Source organism: Apodemus sylvaticus, chromosome 5 (assembly GCF_947179515.1).
Source record: "Apodemus sylvaticus chromosome 5, mApoSyl1.1, whole genome shotgun sequence".
NCBI lineage: Eukaryota > Metazoa > Chordata > Mammalia > Rodentia > Muridae > Apodemus > Apodemus sylvaticus.
The window spans coordinates 54,815,451-54,833,835 of NC_067476.1; positions in this window are offsets into that span (position 1 = coordinate 54,815,451).

An 18,385-nucleotide genomic window follows, 5' to 3' on the forward strand; every position below is an offset into this window, starting at 1 on the left:
TGACTTTTAAAAGCTCATTTGCTACCACATGTATAAATGTTCTTGCTTATGTATGTTAATGACATACACGTGTGTTAATGATGCAAGCTGGGCATTAAAGAATAATCATTTTAATGCATTAGCATTGCTATCAATTATGTGTGCTAATGAAATGCATGCAGCTACAATCCATTTGGACTGTAAATTTCCTTCCGGTCAGTAATTGTTCTTCCCCCTCCACCCAGCTGTTTACCAAAAGTTGTAACACTGACTACCTTAATTTCAACTTCTATTATTACCACAGTGGGAAGTAACAAGCTCAGCAAGATCTGACTAGAAGCGAACAAGGGATAACCACCGTTTTGACAATAAATTTAGTCTACCATCATTGACTGGTGGTTGAGACTGTTGGTAGTTGAAGAGAAATGGGGGGAGAGGCTCAGGTACTTCTTTGAGTCCATGTACCATTTGAATCATGTACATGAGCCATATCATTTGAAGATATTATATAAATGTATCCTAAAGAAATATAGAATTATCTTAAGAATTGCAATAAAACTTTTCCTCAAAATTCTGACTTTCTCACTTTTTGTCCTATTTTATTATCATTTTATAGAAACAAGTTCTCACCCTATAGCCCAGGCTGGCACAATGAAGCCCAGTTTGGCCTCAAACAAATGCAAAACCACCTTAATCCAGCCCTAGATAATGAGACTATAGGTGTGATCTACCATATCCCTGGACTTTTGTACATCTCCCCAATTTAAACTCCCCAACCCCCAGGGCAGTGTGTGAATGCAAGCCCCTACTACTATAAATTATGCAGTTGAATTTTCCACATTTGGGGAAATCAAAGGAGTTGGCACATCTGGGGTGCAATGGGTAAGCCTTGGCCTGGGTAAACCACCTTTGTGACTATGATGTCTTAATCTCAGATTCTCATTACTGCAATGAGTGTGCTTGATGGTTCTGCACTAACATGAAAAGCATCTATTTTTAGTGATCTCCAAGTATGGTGTTGGTCAAATCGTAGCTACATGAAGACTAGAGCTTGGCCCTTATCTCTCACACTTCACAAAACTGAACTCCAAATGGACCAAGGACTTCAACATAAGACCCGATACCCAAATCAAGCAAAGAAGAAAGTAAAGAATATGTTTGAATTTCCTGGCACAGAAAAAGATAATCTGTCAGGACTTCAATGGCATAAGAAGTAAGACCGACAATTTTAAGACCTAGAAAGATGGCTCAGTGATTAAGAGACCTGGGTTTCATTCCCAGCACACACATCATAACTCATAACAATCTGTAGCCTCAGTTCTAGGGGAGCCAACACCTTCTTCTAGCCTCTGTCCCACTAGGCACCAGGCATGCACATGGTATACATGCAGTCAAAACACCCATATACATGCATAAACAAATTTTAAAGACCAACAATAAATAAGTAGGACCTCATAAAACTAAAACGCTTGGTGCAGCAAAGGTCACCATCTTTCAAGTGAAGAGGTGGCCTACAGAATGGGAAACAGAACTTTATCTCTGACAGAATATCGAGAATATATGAACTCAAAAACTCAAAATCAAGAAACAGCTCAGTTTTAAAAAACAATTGCATATATTCGCTGCCTGCCAGGGCAGAAAAGGGTCACTAGGTACTGTATCACCCTGAGCTTTAGATCTCTGGTGGTGCAAACCGCCAGGGGTCTGCCTGCACCAAGGAACTGAGCACATAGGCGATTTGTCTGCCAGCCCACCAGGAGTGGGGCCTGTGTCCTGCCCAGGGAGCTGCAGAAGGAGAGAACCCCCGCGGCCATAGTCGCTGCCAGCCGAAAAGGGTCACTAGATACTGTATCACCCTGAGCTTTAGATCTCTGGTGGTGCAAACCGCCAGGGGTCTGCCTGCGCCAAGAAACTGAGCTCATAGGCGGTTCGTCTGCCAGACCTCCAGGCGTGGGGCCTGTGTCCTGCCCAGAGAGCAGCAGAGGAAGAGATTCGCTGTGGCCATATTCGCTCCCTGCCAGGACAGAAAAGCGTCACTAGGTACTGGATCACCCTGAGCTTTAGATCTCTAGGGGTGCAAATCTCCAGGGCTCTGCCTGCACTCAGGAACTGAGCACATAGGTGGTTCATCTGCAAGCCAGTCCGTAGCAGGACCTTAGTCCTAGGTGAGAATCAACAGAGGGAGTGACCCCCACCACACCATCTTCCCTCCATAATAGAGCAGACAGAGAACACCTGGTTGACCTTGACGACCTAAGTATAACATTGCTTGAGGCAAGACTGAGCAGGGCTCCAAAGGCACAAAAGAGGAAGGCAGCATTTCAGTAATCTGTGCCAGAGGAAACTCAGTCATCCAGTGTTGCAGAAATAACCTTAAAGATCCACAGTAGCTTGAAGCACCAGCCAGTGACAATAAGACCATCTAATACCTGGGAGAACTAGATAGCTAAAGGCAAACGTAGGAACGTTACTAACAGAAACCAAGGCATTATGGCAGCATCTGAACCCAATTCTCCAACAATAGCAAGTCCTGGATACCCTAACACACCAGAAAAAACAAGATTTGGATTTAAAATCACTGGTCATGATGCTGGTACAGGAACACATGAAGGACATATTTAAAGAAATTCAGGAGAAAATGGATCAAAAAGTAGAAGCCCTTACAAGGGAAACACAAAAATCATTGAAAGAAATTCAGGAGAATACAAAAGCCAATAAGGAGGAAACAAAAAAAATCACTTAAAGAAATACAGGAGAACTTTGATCAACAGGCTGAAGTCATGGAAGAGGAAACACAAAAATCTCTTTAAAAATTAGAGGAAAACACAAACAAGCAAAAACAGAAGTAGAAACAACTAAGAAAGCACAAAGGGAGACAACTTTGGAGATAGAAAACCTTGGAAAAAAAATCAGGGACCATAGATGCAAATATCAACAACAGAATAAAAGAGAGAAAAAAAGAATCTCAGATGCTGAAGATATCATAGAAACCATGGACTCGACAGTTAAAGAAAATGCAAAATGCAAAAAGCTTGTAACCCAAAACATCCAGGAAATCTAGGACACAATGAGAAAGCCAAATCTAAGGATTATAGGCATTGATAAGAGTGAAGATTTACAGCTTAATGGGCCAGCAAATATCTTCAACAAAATTATGGAAGAAAACTTCCCTAACCTAAAGAGAGAGATGCCCATGAATATACAAGAAGCCTACAGAACTCCAAACAGACTGGACCAGAACAGAAACACCTCCCGTCACATAATAATCAAAACCCTAAATGTACTAAACAAAGAAAGAATACTTAGGGCAGTAAGAGAAAAAGGGCAAGTAACATATAAAGGAAGACCTATCAGAATTACACCAGATTTCTCACCGGAGACCATGAAAGCTAGAAGATCCTGGGCGGAGCTCATGCAGACTCTAAGAGAACACAAATGCCAGCCGAGACTACTATACCCAACCAAACTCTCAATTACTATAAATGGAGAAACCAAGATATTCCATGACAAAACCAAATTTACACAATATCTTTCCACAAACCCAGTCCTACAAAGGATAATAGGGGGAAAACACCATTACAATGAGGGAAACTATACCCTGGAAAAAGCAGGATATTAAGCTTCTTTCATCAAACCCAAAGAGGATAACCACACAAGTATAAAATTAAAATCAAACATGATAGAAAGCAATAACCACTACTCCTTAATATCTCTTAACATCAATGGACTCAGTTCCCCAATAAAAAGACATAGACTAACAGACTGGTTACGTAAACAGGACCCTATTTTGCTGCATACAGGAAACACACCTCAGTGTCAAAGACAAAAACTACCTTAGAGTAAAAGGCTGGAAGACAATTCTACAAGCAAATGGTCCCAGGAAACAAGCCGGAGTTGTCATTCTAATATCAGATAAAATTGACTTTCAGCCTAATGCCATCAAAAGAGGCATAGAAGATCACTGGTCAAAAGAAAAATCCATCAAGAAGAATTCTCAATCCTGAACATCTATGCCCCAAATACAAGGGCGCCCTCATTCATAAAAGAAACTTTACTAAAGCTCAAAGCACACATTGCACCTAAAACAATAATTGTGGGTGACTTCAACACTGCACTTTCCTCAATGGACCGATCAGGAAAACAGAAAATAAAAAGGGAGACAGTGAAACTAATCAAAGCTTTGGACCAATTGGAGTTAACAGATATATATATAGAACTTTTCATCCCAAAGCAAAAGAATATACCTTTTTCTCAGCACCTCATGGTACCTTCTCATAAATAGATCATATAGTTGGTCACAAGACAGACCTCAACAAATATAAGAAGATTGAAATAATCCCATGCCTCCTATCAGATCACTATGGAGTAAAAGTGGTCTTTAATAACAATAAAAACAACAGAAAGTCCACATACACATGGAAACTGAACAATACTCTACTCAATGATACCTTGGTCAAGGAATAAAGAAAGAAAGAAATCAAAGATTTCTTAGAATTTAATGAAAATGAAGGCACAACATACACAAATCTACAGGACACAATGAAAGCAGTGAGTGCTAAGAGGAAAACTCATAGCTTTGAGTGCCTCCAAAAAGAAATTCGAGAAAGCATACACTAGAAGATTAACGGAACAACTGAAAGCCCTGGAACAAAAAGAAGCTAATTCACCCAGGAGGAGAAGAAGACAGGAAATCATCAAACTCAGGGCTGAAATCAATCAAGTAGAAACAAAGAGAATCATACAAAGAATCAACAAAACCAAAAGCTGGTTCTTTGAAAAAAATCAACAAGATAGATAAACCCTTAGCCAGACTAACCAAAGGGCACAGAGAAAGTATCCAAATTAACAAAATTAGAAATGAAAATGGAGATATTACAACAGAAACCGAGGAAATTCAAAAAATCATCAGATCCTACTACAAAAACCTGTACTCACAACTGGAGAATTTGGAGGAAATGGACATTTTCTTAGACAGATAGCAATTACCAAAATTAAACCAGGATCAAACAGACCATCTAAACAGACCCATAACCTAGAAAGAAATAGAAGGGGTCATAGATTGGCTTCCGACCAAAAAAAGCACAGGACCAGATGGTTTCAGTGCAGAATTCTATCAGACCTTCAAAGAAGACTTAACACCAATACTCTTCAAACTTTTCCACCAAATAGAAACAGAAGGAACACTACCCAACTCCTTCTTCAAAGCCACTATTACACTGATACCAAAACCACACAAAGATCCAACTAAGAAAGAGAACTTCAGGCTAATTTCCCTTATGAATATCAATGCAAAAATACTAAATAAAATTCTTGCCCACCGAATCCAAGAACACATCAAAATGATCATCCACTATGATCAAGTAGGCTTCATCCCAGGGATGCAGCGATGGTTCAATATAAGGAAATCCAAAATTGCTATCCACTACATAAACAAACTCAAATAAAAAAACCACATGATCATTTCATTAGATGCTGAAAAAGCATTTGACAAAATTCAGCATCCTTTCATGCTAAAAGTCTTGGAAAGGACAGGAATTCAAGGCCCATATCTAAACATAGCAAAAGCAATATACAGCAAACCGGTAGCCAACATCAAACTAAATGGAGAGAAACTTGAAGCAATCCCACTAAAATCAGGGACTAGACAAGGCTGCTCCCTCTCTCCATATCTTTTCAATATAGTTCTTGAAGTCCTAGCTAGAGCAATTAGACAACATAAGGAAGTCAAAGGGATACAAATTGGAAAGAAAGAAGTCAAACTATCACTATTTGCAGATGATATGATAGTATACTTAAGTGACCCTAAAAACTCTACTAAAGAACTCCTACAGCTGATAAACAACTTCAGCAAAGTGGCTGGCTACAAAATCAACGCAAGCAAATCAGTAGCCTTTATATATTCAAAGGACAAGCAGACTGAGAAAGAAATTAGGGAAATGACCCCATTCACAATAGCTACAAACAGCATAAAGTATCTTGGGGTGACACTAACCAAACAAGTGAAAGACCTATATGACAAGAACTTCAGATCTCTGAAGAAGGAAATCGAAGATCTCAGAAAATGGAAAAATCTTCCAGGCTCGTGGATTGGCAGGATTAATATAGTTAAAATGACCATCTTACCAAAAGCAATCTACAGATTCAATGCTATCCCCATAAAAATCCCAACCCAGTTCTTCATAGAGCTAGAAAGAGCAATTCTCAAATTCATCTGGAATAACAAAAAACCCAGGATGGCTAAAACTATTCTCAACAGTAAAAGAACTTCTGGGGGATTCAGTATCCCAGACTTTAAACTTTACTACAGAGCAATAGTGATAAAAACTACATGGTATTGGTACAATGTCAGGCAAGCAGATCAATGGAATAAGATTGAAGACCCAGAAATGAACCAACACGCCTATGGTCACTTGATCTTCGACAAAGGAGCTGAAAGCATCCAGTGGAAAAAAGATAGTCTTTTCAACAAATGGTGCTGGTTCAATTGGAGGTCAGCATGCAGAAGAATGCACATCGATCCATTCTTATCTCCTTATACTAAGCTCAACTCCAAATGGATCAAGGACCTCCACATAAAACCTGACACACTGAAACTAATAGAAAAGAAACTGGGGAATACTCTTGAGGACATGGGCACAGGGGAAAAGTTCCTGAATAGAACACCAATAACTTATGTTCTAAGATCAAGAATTGACAAATGGGACCTCATAAAACTACAAAGTTTCTGTAAGGCAAAGGACACTGTCAAAAGGACAAAACGTCAACTAACAGATTAAGAAAGGATCTTCACCAACCCTAAATCTGACAGAGGGCTAATATCCGAATATATACAAAGAACTCAAGAAGGTAGAACCCAGAGAACCAAATAACCCCGTTAAAAAGTGGGGTATGGAGCTAAACAAAATTTTCACATGAAGAACTTCAGAGGGTTGAGAAACACTTTAAGAAATGTTCAACATCATTAATCATTAGGGAAATGCAAATCAAAACAACCCTGAGATTTCACCTCACACCAGTCAGAATGGCTAAGGTCAAAAACTCAGGAGACAGCAGGTGTTGGCGAGGATGTGGAGAAAGAGGAACACTCCTCCACTGCTGATGGGATTGCACGATAGTGCAACCACTTTGGAAATCAGTCTGGCGGTTCCTCAGAAAACTGGGCATGACACTTCCTGAGGACCCTGTTATACCACTCCTGGGCATATACCCAGAGGATTCTTCAGCATGTAATAAGGACACATGCTCCACTATGTTCATAGCAGCCCTATTTGTAGTACCAGAAGCTGGAAAGAACCCAGGTGTCCTTCAATGGAGGAATGGATACAAAAAATGTGGTATATTTACACAATGGAGTACTATTCAGCCATTAGAAACAATGAATTCATGAAATTCTTAGACAAATGGATGGAGCTGGAGAACATCATACTAAGTGAGGTAACCCAGTCTCAAAAGATTAATCATGGTATGCACTCACTGATAAGTGGATATTAGCCTAGAAACTTTGAATACCCAAGACATAATCCACATATTAAATGATGTCCAAAAAGAATGGAGGAGTGGTCCCTGGTTCTGGAAAGACTCAGTGCAAGAGTATAGGGGAATTTCAGAACAGGGAAGCAGGAAGGGGTAGATGGAGGAACAGGGGGAGGGAAGAGAGCTTATGGGGCTTGCGGGGAGTGGGGAACCCAGAAAAGGGAAAATCATTTGAAATGTAAATAAAAATATATCAATAAAAAAAACAATTGCATGGAACTAAGCAGAGAGCTATCAAAAGATGAAATACAAATGGTGGAGAAACTTTTTTCTTTAATGTTCAACATCCCAGGCTGTCAGTAAAATGCAAATTAAAACTACTTTGAGATTATCCCAGTTTGGATAGACAAGATTTAAAAAAAAATGCCAGTATGTATAAGAGGCAGAGCTCAGTGCAGTAATGTCGGGGAATACCAGGACAGGGATGTGGGAAGGGGTGGATTGGGGAACAGGGAGAGGGAATAGGGATTGTGGGACTTTCGGGAGGGGGAACCCAAGAAAGAGAAACTTACTTGAAATGTAAATAAAGAAAATATTGAATAAAAAAATAAAAATGAAAAAAAAGAAGCAGAGGAACATTGATTTGTGGCTGATGAGAGTACAAACTGGTGCAGCCACTATGGAAATCAGTATAGCGATTCCCAAAGAAACTAAACTAGATATACATGATCCAGCTAGCCCACTCTTGGGCATATACCCCAAAAGACTATATTCTAATACAGCAATACTTGTTTATCCAGGTACAATGTTGTTCTATGAACAACTAGGAACAGACTAGGTGTCCATTAGTTAATGAATGAATAACGAAATGTGGTATATTTACATGGTGGAATATTATTCACCAGTTAAGAAAAATAAAATCCGCCGGGTGTGGTGGCGCACACCTGTAATCCCAGCACCTGGGAGGCAGAGGCAGGCAGATTTCTGAGTTTGAAATGCCTCTGTATAGAGTGAGCCAGGACAGCCAGGGCTACACAGAGAAACCTTGTCTTGAACCCCCCCCCAAAAAAAGAAAGAAAATCCACCCCCTACACCCCACCCCCTGGCAATGGGCAGAGACTCCTTGTTGGTAGTGCTATTCTCACATCTGGCAAGGGCAGAAGAGATGGCGGTCCTTTGTTCATCCTAGCTTGATGCCTGGCTTGGTGGTCAAAGCTGTCTTATGACTGGGATTCATAAAAATAAAATAAAATAAAATCAATGCAGCACAGCACAGGAGGAGGAAGACAAAGACCTACCCTACAATGCCAAGTACAGGCAGGCCATTAGACACCCATTTGCCACTATGACAAATGTACAGATAGATGAAGGATGCCACCACCCAGGGGCCCACCAGTGTGTGGCCAGCCTGCAATGGGAGGAGCCACTACAATGTGCAAGTGGTAGTCAGATGGGAGACACAGAAGTGAATGATCCTGAGCATTATGAAGAGAGATGAAACTGGAGACTCAAGGGTGGAGAAGCATAGTTTGTTGTGAATGGCCATTTTTTGCCACATGGAGCCATGGTGAGGTCCCAGCCCGACCTGCCACTGAAGGCCTTGTCTAGTCCAAGGTAATGCAGGGGTCGGGGTTGATGTCCTTGGCTCATATTACCATTGAAGAACATGGGGATGCCCCTTGTTAGGGCAGCGACCAGGGGCCACAGAGATGTTCAGGGGCTGTACATAACGGGTCTTGCCTCTCCGTGGTTGCAGTGCTCTGGAGAGCTGGCCCCATCTCTCACCAGCAGCAGCACTTGGAAAGCAGACCCTGTGCTTAACAGGCAGCACACTGGAGCTGGTCCTGGTGCTAGGTGTGTGGGTGAGCTGGAGCGAAGTGTATATGGGATAGGTGACCCTGACACTCATCTGCTGTGAGGTGGCACAGGCGCAGAGATGATGCCCCTACCACCACTACCTCCAGCAGTCAGGAAAGCTGCCAACGGGGTCATGAGCTTGGGAGAGTTAGCTCTGCCCTTCACCAGCCGCGCTTGGGAGAGCGGGCCTTGCACCTGGACCAGACAACACAGTAGGGAGCGAACAGGAGCCAGTGAGCCAGCCTGGAGGACAGAGCAAGGGAGAGCTGGCCCTCCAACTTGCAGGCTACAGCAGCTTGAGACCTTGACTGGGCAGGCAGCACAGTGGAGCTGCCTCAGGAGGCACAGGTGAAGGTGAACTGGCCCTGAGGGCATAGGAGCAGGATAGATGACCCTGCCTTTTCCTGAGGGCTGCACTGGGTAGCTTAGCCAGAGCAGTGCCAGAGAGCTCACCTTGGTGGTGTGGAGAGGGGAGAACAGGTACACTGACCAGCTCAGACCCAGGGCTCTGAACTGGCCCACTATCTGTGAACAGATATCTGTGAACAGATTGGGACCAATGAAAGGGCCAGTCCTGCTGATTCAAAGCTACAAGATTTCCATCACACCAGGGCAACAACAGGGTAGCCAGAAGTCCCAATGAGGATCCCATATTGATGCTGTTACAGAAGCCAGAGATGTTGAACCAGAATTGCAATGAACATTTGCAAGTGAAGATGTATAGATAGCTAAAATAATGTCTGCCCTGGCAAAACAAGCACACTAGTGTAAAAGTGGTGACACGGGAGTGACCAATCACTTTCTAATTGGATTTAAGTTCTACTCACCAAGACAATGGTTACCATTGTCAAGTCAATAATCTGTGGTTAGAGAGGTCATAGGATCTGTGGAAGAACATACTGCTATTATTCTAAGTGGACATAGCATCAAACCTACTCCTAATTACTCACCATTATAGCCATAGACTAATGTATGTCTCACCATCATAGAAATTGATTTGCCTCTATTTTCATAAAAATACACAAAGTTGGTAGGTTAGGAAGGGGGGATAGAGCAGAAAGAAGCTGGAGGAGGGTTATTTTGTTTGTATGTTTTTATTTCTGCAAGAACATCAAGCACTGTTAATAGCAAAGCCATCTCTCTAGCTCTACAGAGTTTTAAATAAGATTAATAAACACCTTTAAACAAAGACACAATGACTGATTTGAGTCAACACTCAAGAACTGAGATCTGAAAAGAATTAAAATCTTATAAAAGTCAAAAGTTAAAGTACAAATTTTGCTTTTGGTCACTCACTTTTGTGGTATTGCGGATGGAAACCAGGGCCCTAGACATGCTCGCAAGAGCTCTTTACACTGAGCTATATCTCATGCTGTATCTTTTTAATAGTATAAATCACTGGAACAAAATACAAGAAAGTTTTCAATATAGGTTTACTGGGAGGTGTTTTTAAGCATTTGTAAGTTTAGCTTTCAATCAGGAGTCTCTTTAGTTTTATTTTACATTATAATTCTCATGTAATAGCTACCCTTAAACTATGAAAGATACAATCCTCTCAGAAAAAAATGAGTCAAATGTTTAAGAAATAATGTATATGGAATCTGGTGATTCTATGAAGCACAGCATAAAATTAAAATAAATTAAAAAAAAAAAAGAGTTCCATGACATTTGGAAAAAATGCCATTCTCTGTAAAGACTGATTGTCAGGTCCTAGGACTACCCTTGGGAGTGTCAGCAGATGTGGTTGGAAAAGGGCAAGCCACCCCTCCTCACTCTGCCCAAGTTCTTGGCAGAGCTAGAGAGTTTCATGCTTACCCATCTATCAAACATCTGGCAATAATCTGGCAAATACGTATTTGTACCAAGTATGTTCTTTGCAACTACCACAGTACAAGAATTACATTTAAATAGGAATTATGAAAAACACATGTAAGTACATAAAGAACTAAAGGAAAGGTTGATCCTTGCCTCAATTCAATAGAACACACCAAGTACTGCAGATGAAAGTGCTGGGTGAGCACAGTCTAGTAACCTACAGATGACACATGATGGCATATGAGAAAGTAAGGTGTGAGGGCCCAGCACTCAGACTTTATAGATCCAAGATTACACCAAGAAGGCAACTGGACATCACCTCTTCCTCTAGGTAAAGCTCTGGGGTTGGGAGCTACAGGTAGCAGCCATCCATACCCTTCTCTCCCTAGCTTCTACTGTGCCAAAGGAAAGACCCAGAAGCACAAGAAAATCTAAAACTAAGATTTTCACCATTCTAGCAAAACCCTTAAAATCTCAATGTAGGCGAATAGTGATATTGGGGGACAGCGTATTACTGAAAACACAAAATTCACTTTAACTGTGGAGAACCATGTTTTGCTACACACTGTGCTAAATAGACAGTTGAAGCTACCTAAGGAACAATGGATCCCTAGTGAACTTCCAGACAGTATAGAAGTCTGTATTTTTTTGTAAAAACAAAAAAGCAAACAAAACACACACACACACATACACACACACAAAACCAACAAAAAATCAATAGTGTGGACTGAGAACATACGTTTTGGTGAGATAATAAAAGCATAATTCTTTTCATGCTTTCAGGGAATATCTTATTAAAAAGGTGTTCTGTTCTTGTGATAGGTAATTTGGTTGGTCAGTCTGTTGGTTGGTTGGCTGGTTGGTTGGTGGGCAGGTTTGGTTGGTTGGTTGGTTGGTCTGTTGGTCGGTTGGTTAGTTGGTCTGTTGGTTAGTCGGTTGGTTGGTTGGTTGGTCTTTAGAAAGTTTTCTACTCTGTAGTCCATTCTAACCTTGGAACTGTCCTATCTGTAATCCAGGCTGGCCTGGAACTTGATATCCTCCTACCCCAGTCTCCCAAGTCCTGGGGTTACATGCATACAACATCATGTTTAGCTGAAAGACAATTTATTAAATGACATAGAATCAAAGAATGTAAAGGTTTTAGAAATTCATTCAACATCAAGAATAGAAATGTAATTTATACATTTATGCACAGAGAAACTTCAACCATCTTTTGTGTTATTACAAACTAATTCCATTCTGTGCTATCTTAGGAAATCTATAGGGAATGCTGCAAGCATAAAGAATACAGTGCCTCATACTACTAAGTAGAGAATTCAATAGGCAGTAGAACACTCTTAAGTTTCTTATTAATATCTGCGACAGGGCTTCAGAAAGTCAATTTTATCTGATATTAAAATGGCTACTCCAGCTTGTTTCCTGAGACCATTTGCTTGTAAAATTGTCTTCCAGCCTTTTACTCTAAGGTAGTGTTTGTCTTTGACCCTGAGGTGTGTTTCCTGTAAGCAGCAAAATGTAGGGTCCTGTTTACGTATCCAGTCAGTTAGTCTGTGTCTTTTTATTGGGGCATTGAGTCCATTGATGTTAAGAGATATTAAGGAATAGTGATTGTTACTTCCTATCATTTTTGACGTTATTTTTTAAATTTGATTGCTTAACTTCTTTTGGGTTTGATGAAAGGTTACTATCTTGCTTTTTTCAGGGTGAAAATTCTTTGGTGTATTCTTTACTTCTTCAAATACTGAATAATACATTTTTATAAATCACTATTATATTATATTTAATCATTTTAAAGTACATTAGATAAAGGAAAATGTTAGTAAAAATCTAATCTTATCAAATGATTAAGAGCAGAGGAGACATGAAATGCACAAGATACCTAAGTTCAGGTCTTGCTTCTGCCACTTACTGAGGGACCTCACATGAGATACTTAACTTTGAACATCAGTTTTATCTATGAGATGGAGATAAAAATTATTTATTCCAAAGAATCCTTCTAAGATGAATTCAAAAGGTCTTACAACAGGTTGGATAAATATTAAGTACTCAATAGCAGTTCCACACAATAGGAAACTAACACATCAAAGTGCCTCCAGTTACACTGTTGTACAGTTAGACTTTTAAAACAAGTAACTCTTAAGTAATAGCCCTACAAAAATCTCAAAATATACTATATATAATCTATCTACATATTAATTTCCTAAATAATGAAATTAATTTTCAAATCTATTACAAATTGTCATAAATTCTTAACTTGTGAAGCTTGAATTATTATTTTGTAGCAACTGTTCTTTGTTGCCTAAAAATTCTAGATCAAACTAGATTATCATGCATTCCTACGTACTATAGCAGTTACTTATAAATTTATATCCAAAGATGGCTTTAGAAAATTATTTGCACACACTTAAGAAACTCCATATAGTTCAGTTGTGAAATATCCAAAGAAATATTTTAAGAAATCAAAGATTATAGCATCATACAGAATATTAAAAAAAAGTACTTATTAGAAGACAAAAGCTTTGATTTGTTTCTCTTAATTAGAAGAATTAATGAGCTGTGCATGTCTATATATGTGGACATAAAGGAAGGCAGAGGAAATATGCAAATGTGGGGAGAGGACCTTCATAGTGCCAGACAAAGGGAGAGTGCTTTAAGCTACTAGAAGTGATCTGGGATTCCTAATTCTTAACCCTGTATCATTCATAAAGCATTCATTCCTCCTCTCTATTTCCTAGGTAACAAAGGTCACTAGATTTTATTGCTCACATAAACTCTTCTTCCAAGACTGATTCTCTCCCACTTTTAGGGCTGAATTTAAGTCAACTCTTTCCCAAAAGACTTACTTATATAAAAATGTTTTGAATTTGAAACTCAAGAGTATTAACTGAGATCTTGTTGTGATCTTTCAGCTAACAGTGATTTGCTATAGGTCATTGTTCTAGATTTTGAATTTATTTTAAAATAGTAAATGTAGATTAAAAAATAATTAAAAATGAGAAGTGAATTTTGATAGTAAATTTAGAAAATATGAGGAAAAAGACAAATATCTGAATTAATCAAAATCTTTGTATTTCAAGTTCTCTACATGTGCAACATCACACACACACACACAAACACACACTATTGTCATATGTAAGATCAGACCATATGTACTATGTAACATTGTATCCACTTTTCTCTTAATCCTGAACCAGCATTCCCCACATCATTTTAAATTTTAAAAACTATTTTCAAAGGTGTTCCTCTCTCCTTCCATTCTAAACATTCTGGTGTATTTTTTCACTATAATAAATACTTCAAACTTTAAAAAAAAAAAAGCTGAACAAATTAAGGAGGGAAAACTGGGGTAAGAACCGAGACTAGGAGTCCTTGCATCCATGTCCTGAGCTGCCTATATGGGACGAGGAAAGTCTTCATCAGCGGCAGCTGCTCCGTGTCCGTAAGGAGGAAGCTGAAGAGCTGCCGTCTCTGGCTGGTGGCAGGTGTCTACGAGGCCCCAGACAACAGCAAGTGGACTGGGATAGACTCTAGAATGTGATAACAGCAGTTTCCTGTGAAAAGAGCTACAAGAAGCCAATTCTGCTCCCACATAAGGAATAGCTTTCTCAGACCCAGTTTCACTTTAAGAATATAGCTACGTATATGGCTGTTATTATATAATGTATAAAGTACACAAACTGAGTGGATTTTAAAAAAAAGAGAGAGAGAAAACAATGTGTCAAAAAGATAGAAAGCTGCCCAATAGCTTTGCAGAAAGTTTCAGTGCTAGGGATGAGGCTCAGTGGTAGGTAGAGTGCTTATACTAGGTCCAGTGTTGAACCTCCAGAACCAAAAGGGCAAAACAAAACAGGAAAAGACATGGATGAGAAAAGCAAACAATTTATATGATATGATTACAGAAGCAGAAGATTCCTAGGAGAGGAAGAACTGGCAACAACTAAAGCACAAACTGGAACAGAATTTACAACCGCATGACTATGCTCACAGTGCTTCTATTTTCAGAACTTAAGTGACACATCTTAAGGTGTTCTTCCATACATAGTTAATCACCAAGAAAGCTATCATGAGTCCAAAAACACACTGAACACACTTTTACACTAATTTCACTACTTAGTGCAGCATTGTTTCTTTTGTGCCTAACAGGGTGGCTTCATCCATGAGGAGAGTTTATAGAATTCCCTATTGTGTGAAGGAAGATCCATCCAATTTTACATCAGTCTAAACACGCTTCCGATGATAAGTAATCATTCAGTAGTTAGCATTCTCCTTGGCACAATGGTCTCCGTCTTTTGACTCCTGGTCCTCTTAGGAAATTAAATGAGATTTGTGTTCTCTTCCCGGAACAATGTATCACACATATAAAACCGTACAAAAGCATTTCCAGAGGCTTTTGGACTCCTTGAATCCCTGTACCAGAAAGCCGGGAGGGGCTAAAGAGAACTAGTAAAGTAGCAGAGACATGGAGCAATTAAGGCAGGATGAGAACTACAACAAGAACTTTACTGGTAATCCTGGACCATGCTGGCCTAGCTTTTAAGTCTGAGAAGTGAGTACTAAAAGATGCCCCTCTCACTGTCCAGGGTCTCTCAATGAAAGAGCCCTCTAAGAAGTCACTAACTTCCTCACATCATTCTGATGTACAGCATGGAATCAAAATGCGGACTTGGTCTCCTCACTGTCCATCCAATGCACATTATTACACTTAACCCCCTTAAGTGAAGTTACTGTTTTCACTTAGGATTTACAGTTGAACCAAGCTATTAGACAAAACGCATGAGCTCCTGAGAACAGAGTTTCATTCTCATTTCTGCTTCCCATGCCTGGCTCATATGTAGCATTCATTAAAGGGGAAATGAATGACTAAATGCACACGCGAGGACAGAAGTTCTACAGATGGCAGAACTTGTATGCAGCCTTATATTACCACAAATGGGTCCTGATTATCACACTAAATATTTTCAGTCGATTACTGGCATATGTATTAAAAAAAATTGGTAAAACTTCTTTGAGCTGTGTCTTAAAACTAATTCCTAAAACACAAAATAGCTTTATATTAATCTGTTACCAAAACAATAACAATCTTTATTAGTAAACAAGTGGGTCTTATGGAGATCAAGCTTGTGCTGGAAATAAATTATAAACTGCCTATTGTATAAATTACAACTATTTCCAAAAACATCAAACTTCACAAATTTCACAACTGGAACTTAAATGCATTTTTAAAAACAAATTTCTTTTTGCCATAATTGCACAGAAGATGGAAGCTAAAGCACAGTTCTAATATACTACAGGTAATTGCTGCATCTACTGCTCATGCCATGCTGATGTATGACTATGAAACAAAGGTCAGCCTTCTGCACTCATACATTATCAACTTTGAAAGCACAATATTTGATTCTGACCAACCTTTAAACTGCCCACAATATGTGTAAAAAAGAGATGGAGTTTTACCTTGGTTTTCAAAAAAAAAAAAATGAATCCATGTTTCGGAAGCAGAAGGGTCACGAAGTCAGTGGCAAGGTTAGATGTCAACGCCATGAATCTCACAGTGTCTTAGCTTATCAACGAGGTCTAGAACAAAGATTACAAGCAAAAATTGCTATACTAATGAAGACAAAGATTTAAAAAATTAAATAGTCCAGGCCCTCTGACAGAGGGCAGTACTTGGTGGGCAATAAGGCAAAATTAAGGACATAAATCACTCCTTAGAGCTCATAAAACTCCACAGCACACAAACGGTCTGCACGCCTGGGGAACAGACTGTTGAGGACAGAAGTGGCAGCTGCCATACCTCTCACTACTCCTGGGGACGCGGCCGAGCTTCTTGATCAGAAGGCAAGTCATCACTTCTCCTGCTCTTCAAACTCTGCACACACTACGACCCTGATGACATTCGATTTAGTAGTCGTGTGGCATACTGGATTCAAAGCTAGTGTTTGTTGGGTAGACAAATTGGTTTTATCAATCTACTGAAATCTGAACAGCTTCTGCTCTCTCCATCAGTGGCCAGCAGGAGGGGAGAGCGGAGAACAGCAGAAAGAAAACCTCTGCTTTCAGTAGACTATGCGGTCTACTTTCACTGTCCAGATGTGGGTTTTATTATATTATTTATTTGGGGGGCAGGGGGCTGGAGAGATGGCTCAGTGGTTAAGAACACTAACTGCAGTTCTGAAGGTCCTGAGTTCAAACCCCAGCAACCACATGGTGGTTTACAACCATCCGCAATGAGATCTGGCACCCTCTTCTGGTGTGTTTGAAGACAGCTACAGGGTACTTAACATATTTATTTGGGGTGGTAGCACATGTGTGAAGTCCATGTGTGGAGGTCAGGGAGCAATATTCTAAAGTCAGTTGTTTCCTTCTACCATGTGAGTCCTTGGAGCTGAACTCAAGTAGTCAGGCTTGCCAGCAAGTGGCTCTACCCACTAAGACATCCTGCCTGGCTGCAGTTTTAAAATAAGCTGAACTACAGGAGATTACCATACTTCAGGGGAGAAAGGTTTCATGAACAATCAAAAGGAATTCAGATCTTCAAAAACCAAAAGGAAAATGTGCTGAAAAGGAACAGCAAGAACCCATACACAATATTCAACCAAAATAGGTCTCAAGAATATTTATTTTATTCCAGTTTATATTCAATTTCAATTACAGGACTCTATTCTGAAAATCCATACACTATAGCTATGTGAACACATAGTTGAGAATAAATTTATTCCAAGTATATTTGATTTCTTTTGAAAGATTGTTCTTATAAAGCAAACCATTGCAACTTTTTAAAAAAATGCTCCCCTTTATTAGAAGGTGAGCAAAGCCTTTGGAATCCTTGCTAATAGACAGTAAAACATGAATAGCCAGTTTCAGTTTTAGGAAACAGCTTATAGTTCATAAAACACACATTGAAATGCCTTAATAAAAACACAGAATCCATTTCCTTTTGCTCTGTTTTGCTTTGAGGCAAGAACCCAGCTTTAAAATCTATATACTAACCTATATATTGAAAAAGGAAATATTCTTAAATTATCTTGCATAAAAGTGTGTATGTGTATCTAGGCCCCACTAGATCTAGATGTCAAAAAGTAGAAATGTAAGTTCTAAGCAAACAGCAATCACAGCATCAAACTGGGTTAGAAACAGGGAAGTGAAAATCAATAGAGCCAGCACTCAGGCAAGGCCCATGTGGTTTACACAGCAACTCAAGGTCAGCCAAGAAATACATAGTGAAAGTCTGAGTCTGTGTGTGTGTGTGTGTGTGTGTGTGTGT